A 6,986-nucleotide genomic window follows, 5' to 3' on the forward strand; every position below is an offset into this window, starting at 1 on the left:
GCCTTATCTGATTAGGTCAGGCCCACCCCAGATAATCTCCTGATCCTAAAATCATCTGATTTGGGACCTTAATTACGTCTACAAATTTGCCTCATAGCAGAACCTAGATTAGTGTTTGACTGAATAGCTGAAAGAAGTGACCAGAAATCTTGAGGAAGGGGGTGGCATCTTAGAATTCTCCCTCCAGAGCAGCAGCAAGATACATAGCAGAAACATGTGAATCCACAGATGCTGAGGGGCTGTACAGCAAGGGAATCATCAGTCTGGTGGGGTTAGAAGAAGCTTCCTGGAATGGGTCTATTTCAAAGTTGTTTCAGAAGAGATGAAAGCAGGGCTTGGGAGGGAGAAACTCAAGCAGTTTCTATGAGGGCAACAGCACGAGCATGGACATGGAGCTTAACCAGGATCTGGGGATAGTGGGCAGATTAGAGTGGCTAATGCAGACCGACGAGACCTTGGCTTGGAAAAGTGAGGATGACAGAAGTTAATTAAATGCCCTCAAATGCGAGGATGAGGAATTTAGGCTTGATAGGCAGCTTTTGTACGTGTTTGAGTCCAAGAGAGATGTACTGAAAACATCCTACTGAGAAGCAGCATATAATGTACTGGAGAGGAGGAGAGGGTCTGGGAGGCTCCTGGATATAAGGGACTGGGTATAAATGTCTAAAACTCATTGAAGGCTAGAGATGTGTTTGAGTTTGTTGCAGGCCTGTTTTCTGCAACTCCTTTGCTGTATAGCTAAGGAATAGCTCTTTGACTACCTAATGAGGAAAAATCAAGAGCATGAACCGAAGCAGTTTGGAAGCCCTGGGGCACCGGGATGTGGGGAGAGTGTTCCCTGACTGCACAATGGAATTGCTTTGCAGGAACGCTGTGCCCTCACATTCCCCATCAGAAGCAGGGTTGTCATAGCAAGCAGCACACAGAAGATTGTTCTCCAGCACAGGCGATTATAGGGCTGGAATATACTAACTATAGCAGAGCTGGCCGAGCATCCCTTCCACCCCATTCTCACCTTGACATCTTGAAGAAATACCCTCTTCACAGGCAAGCATCCCCCCTTCCCCCCAAGAACAGGGGTCAAGAAACTAGAGGTCCTTTTCAATTTAAAGAAAAGTGTGTTAGCAATGCAGCTGCAGAGAAGATTAAAAATTCCGAATTGTTCAGAGGCAAGGATCTGAGCATTTTCCTAAAAGGGAGGAAAAATATGGGACTATATGACTAGGGAAATTGTGGAATTTTGTTCTTGTTTTCAAAATGCAGAATAGATTGTGATTTTCCTCGACTATTTGGGGTTGGAGAGAGAAACCAAATAAAATATCATTTCCTGCCTTATGAGGCTGGGAGTTTGTATTTCTGTTAGCCAGTGAAGGCAAGGAATTTTATTTTTCTATAGTTCCCACTTCTATCAATAAAATTCAGTACAAATGACAACCAAGGAACAACAGAAAATAAAATCAAAAGATTTTTCTTGACTCCAATAATCTTGGAAGACAAATCAAGAGGATCACCTACACAGGAGACACCAGTGGTCACAGTGTGTGTTCTTGGCAGTAAAGGTAGTAGTATGCTGTCCATTTATAGCCCCTAGAACACAAGGAGAGAAAGAGATAGGGGGAGGGAGAGAGGAGAGAGAAATGGTGAAGCTTAGAGAAGTGGGGAAATTAGGGCCATGAACATAGGCTTTCACTACCTGCTGAACTGCTGAATAGAGGAAAACAAAGGCATGGCTGAATAATGCACCCCTCCTCAAGATCTCCATGTGCTAATCTCCATGTCCTAAACCTGTGAACATGTTACCTTATATGGCAAAAGGGACTTTGCAGATGTGATTAAATTTAGAATCTTGAGATACGGAGATTATCCAGGATTAAACAGGTGGCCCTGATAATAATCACATGGGTCCTTATAAAAGGAAAGGAGGAGTCTGAATTCAGAGAGAAGGCCCTGTGATGATGGCAGTAGAGATTGGAGTGATGCAGCTACCAGCCGAGGAGCCAAGGGTTGCTGGCAGCCTCTAGAAGCTGGAAGAGGCAGAGAATGACTTTTCCACTGGAGCCTCTAGGAGCAATCAGCCTGGATGACACCTTGACTTTAGACCAGTGAGATTGATTTTGGACTTCTGATCTCCAGAACCCTAAGATAACAAATTTGAATTTTCTTAAGCCACTGAGTTTGTGGTAGTTTGTTACAGCAGCAAAAGGAAACTAATACAAATGGCTACAGTGTTGCACATGAGAATTCAAACAAATCAGCCACATCCACCAGCAAACTACAACCGAATCCAGCCTGCCAGCATTCCCCCTATGGCCTGCAGGCTAAGAATGTTTTTCTGTATTTTTAAACGGTTGAAAAAAAAATCAAAAGAAGAATAGTATTTAATCATATTTCATGACACATGAAGATGACATGAAATTCAAATTTCAATGTCCATAAATAAAGTTTTCACTATGGCTGCTTTCGTGCTGCAATAGCAGAGTGGAGTAGCTGTGACAGAAAGTGTATGTGGTGCTCTCATCACTTCCCACTGTTGGTCGGTACACTACGAACCATGGTGACACAGTTATATCTCAACAGCATTTTGGGTACCACTCGTATCACTTGTGTTTTGGCATTATTATTATTTTTTTATTACAAGTGCATACCTAGCATGTCAAAACAAGAAAATAAAAGTGGATTTTGAATGTTGTGCTTTTAAGGCACAGTGGAGTGTAGATTACTTGGTCATCAATTTAGATGTCAAAACACTGTGTTTATTACACAATGACGCTGTAGCATGGCTAAAAGAATATGATATACATCGACATTACGAAACTAAATGCTCATTACAATGTTCCCAGTTCACAGGAAAGCAATGGTTAGAAAAATTAGAAAGTTTAAAATAGAATATCTTACCATAGCAAAATGCTTCACAAAAATTAAAAATGAAAATGAGGTTGCTGCCAAAGTAAGTTTCTGAGTGGCTCATTTGTTAGCCAAGCAAGGAAAGCCATCTACTGATGGTGAGTTAATTAAATCGTGTTTGATTGCAGAAGCCAAAGAAATGTGTCCAGGGAAAATAAACTTTTTGAAGACTATTAGCCTTTCACCAAGAACAGCAGCTCAAAAAGTTGAGGACATTGGAAGCAACATCAATAGTCATTTAAAAAGCAGGGCAAATTATTTCAAGTGGTTTTCCTTGTCTCTTTATAAGTTGACAGATCTTAATAATACTCCTCAGATGTTGTTGTTTATTTGAAGAGTCAATGCTGAGTTTAAAACGATGGAAGAATTGGCCTGTATGGATAATCTGTAGATGATGGCAAATGAGAATATTTTCAAAAAAGTCAAGAGACCACTAATTCAATACAACCTGAAGCAGAATCTGCTAAGATGCATTTCAAACATGTATGAAGAAGAAAAAGGCTTAGCTGGACAAATGTACAAAGCTTGCGAAAATGTAAGTTGTTTAAATCCTATAGTTATTTGTTACATGTTATTGAACAGCAGGTACTTCGCAGGAAAATATTTTAATCTATCTTGTGTTATTCAACCATTCGTGTCAACAGTGAACTTCATTCACTCTCATGGACTAAACCATTGTCAATTTCATGAATTTTTGTCAGAAAAAGAGGCTGAATATTCTGACTTGCCCTACCAACAGCAGTTCAACAACTTAGCAGTTATAAGGTTTTTTGTTGTTGTTTTGTTTGTTTGTTTTTGTATTTTTATAGCTCGTGGCTGGGATTGAGAATTTTCTGAGCCAGAAGAATCACCCTCAACCACTATTATTGAACACTGAATGGAATTAGCTTCTGCTGTAGAGGTAACAATGTTACTTAATAAATTTAACCTAAACTTACAAGGCAAAACGCTGCTTACATGTGAAATTTATACTGCAGTGAAATCACTTCGATGACAACTGACAGTTTTTGAACCACAAGTAATGTCTAGTTACTTAATTGCTTCCCGTGCTGTCAAATGTTAAAACAAAAAAATCAAGATTTGCAATCCCACACAAATTTGCAGTGGATATCTTTTCTGAGCTCAGATTACAGTTCCAGTGGTGCTTTTTGGACCCTGATGCAAGTGCAAAGGAAATTTCTGTATTTCAAAAGCAATTTAACTGTGCAGTTGAGGAGCTTCCACCTAAACTTCAGTTGGAATTGATTATTCTGCAATGTAACAACATACTGAAAGGCAAATGTCAAGAGAAGAATCTGATAGAATTCTATAAGTGCCATCTAAGAGATGAATATGCTCAATTAAAACTCAGATGCCTGTGGATTTTTTTTTACATGCCTATGAAGCCAGTTCTCTTAAACTAGAATTGGATTCATAAGCATGTAACCTGTACAATTGCATAGAGCTCTGCTTTCAGAAGGACCTTGCATTTGACTTAATGCTCAATTGTCACCATTTTGCAATTCTTTTTTTAAAAATTTATTTATTTATCTGTCTATTTATTTTTGGCTGTGCCGGGTCTTAGTTGCGGCACGTGGGATCTTCACTGCAGCATGTGGTATCTTTTAGTTTTGGCATGTGGGCTCTTAGTTGCAGCATGCATGTGAGATCTAGTTCCCCGACCAGGGATTGAACCCAGGCCCTCTGCATTGGGAGCATGGAGTCTTACCCACTGGACCACTGGGGAAGTCCGGAGGTGCCTGTGGATTGATATCAGTATATGGCAGTACTTATCTGTGTTAAGATTTTTCTCAAAGATGAAATACATAAATCTCATTACAGATAAGCATTAATGGATAAATATATGTAACAGATTTTTTATTAAGACCTTTATTAACAGGTGCTTGCAGTTTGTTAACTCTTAAAAAAATCAAGTTGTAAACTTTTATTACAGATTAAAAGTGAGGTTCCTAAAAACCTTGACCAATTGAAACAAGTTAAAAACCTTTAAAAATATATTGAAAAAAAAAACAAAAACAGGGGAATTCCCTGGCGGTCCAGTGGTTAGGACTCTGCGCTTCCACTGCGCTTCCAGGGCACAGGTTCCACCCCTGGTCGGGGAACTAAGATCCCACATGCTGTGCGGCACGGCCAAAAATAATAATAATAATAAGTGTATTGAGATTGTAACTGATCTGATGATAGGAAACACTCACTTTGAACCCTAATTAAGTGAAATATTATCCTCTCCATAAAAGAATGCCATTCTTATTAGGAGATCTGTATTATGCAAAAATTATACTCAGTTATTATTATATTTTGAATTTCATTGATAAAACATTTGTGGAAATTTGTTTTCTCTCGTTATATAAGTACCTACATAATGTTCTTGATTTTTCCTCTTGGCTCTCAAAGGCTAAAATATTTACTCTCTAGCCCTTTACCCACCCCTGCGCTTGACTGAGCCACTTAAGGGAGGGAGACTATTTATAATTGATCACTATGCAACCAGTATGTAGCACAGTGCCTAACACACAGTAGAAGATCAATAAATACTATTATAAAGAACATAGAATCATAGGGATGACACTGGACTAATATCTAAGGAGCAAACGCTATGATTCTTTAAGACTTGACATTTCTTTTCTACTTTATTAACTCATGTTCATTTGAGGGCTAGCAGATTGCTTTAAATTCTCATTGGTTTACATCTTGTGTATCTTGAATACTACACTTCTTCCAGCTAACCTGTCAGTTTTCTGGTCACCAGCTCCTGCTTCCTTCAGTAAGTTCTCTGTTAAAAATCCACTATTTTGGTGTCATCACTTGAAGCTATCCAATGTAAACTGTCTCAGTGTCTTTATTCTGGATTGCCCCAGGCTCTGGTCCTCCACAGAGAGCATTTTGGGAGAGTTTCTGGGTTGAGGAAGGAAGGGTGGAAGATGTTCCCTAAACCTGTGGCAAATGGGATCATTAAGATGCCTCTATTTGCAAATCATTTACATGATTAAGGTCTAGTATCCAAAAATACATAACGAACTCTCACAATTGAACAATATAATAATAACCCAATTAAAAATGGGCAAAGGATTGGAATAGACATTTCTCCAAAGAAGATAAGCATGTGAAAAGGTGCTCAGTATCATTAACCATCAGAGAAAGGCAAATCAAACTCACGGTGAGATACCACTTCACACTCACCAGGATGGCTGTAATAAAAAAGACAAAGATAATTATTGGTGAGGACGTGAAGAAATCAGAACCCCACATACATTGCTGGTGGTAAATGTAAAACGTAAAATAATAAACTTGCTTTAGAAAACACTCTTAGCAGTTCCTCAAAAAGTTAAACATAAGGTTATCATATGACCCAGCAATTCCACTCTTAAGTAAACACCCAAGAGAACATATGTCCTCACAAAACATAAAAGCTAGAAACACATGTTCTCACAAAAACCTGGACACCAATGTCCATAGCAGCACTACTCTTTATATCACAAAAATGGAAACAACCCAATTGTCCACCAACTGATGAATGAATAAACACAATGTGGTATATCCATACAACAGAATATTATTCAGTCATAAAAAGGAATGAAGTTCCTTTTTACCGATTCATTACTACTTTTTTACTGATTCATGGTACAACAGGGTTGAACCTTGAAAACATAAGTGAAAGAAGCCAGATACCAACAGCCACATATTATATGATTTCATTCATATGAAATGTCCAGAAGAGGCAAATCCAGAGAGAGAAAGTTAGATTAGTAGTTGCCAGTGGCTGGGAAAAAGGTGGGGAGAGTGACTGCTAAGGGATATGGGATTTCTTTTGGGGATGATGAAATATTAGGTAGTGGTGATAGTTGCAAAACTCTGTGAATGTGCTAAAACCCACTGAATTATACACTTTAAAAGGGTGAATTATGGGACTTCCCTGGTAGCTCAGTTGTTAAGGATCCACCTGCCAATGCAGGGGACACGAGTTCAAGCCCTGGCCCGGGAAGATCCCACATGCTGCGGAGCAACTAAGCCCATGCGCCATAACTACTGAGCCTGCGCTCTAGAGCCCGTGAGCCACAACTACTGAGCTTGCGCGCCACGAC

Source organism: Delphinus delphis, chromosome X (genome assembly GCF_949987515.2).
Source record: "Delphinus delphis chromosome X, mDelDel1.2, whole genome shotgun sequence".
Taxonomy (NCBI): Eukaryota; Metazoa; Chordata; class Mammalia; order Artiodactyla; family Delphinidae; genus Delphinus; species Delphinus delphis.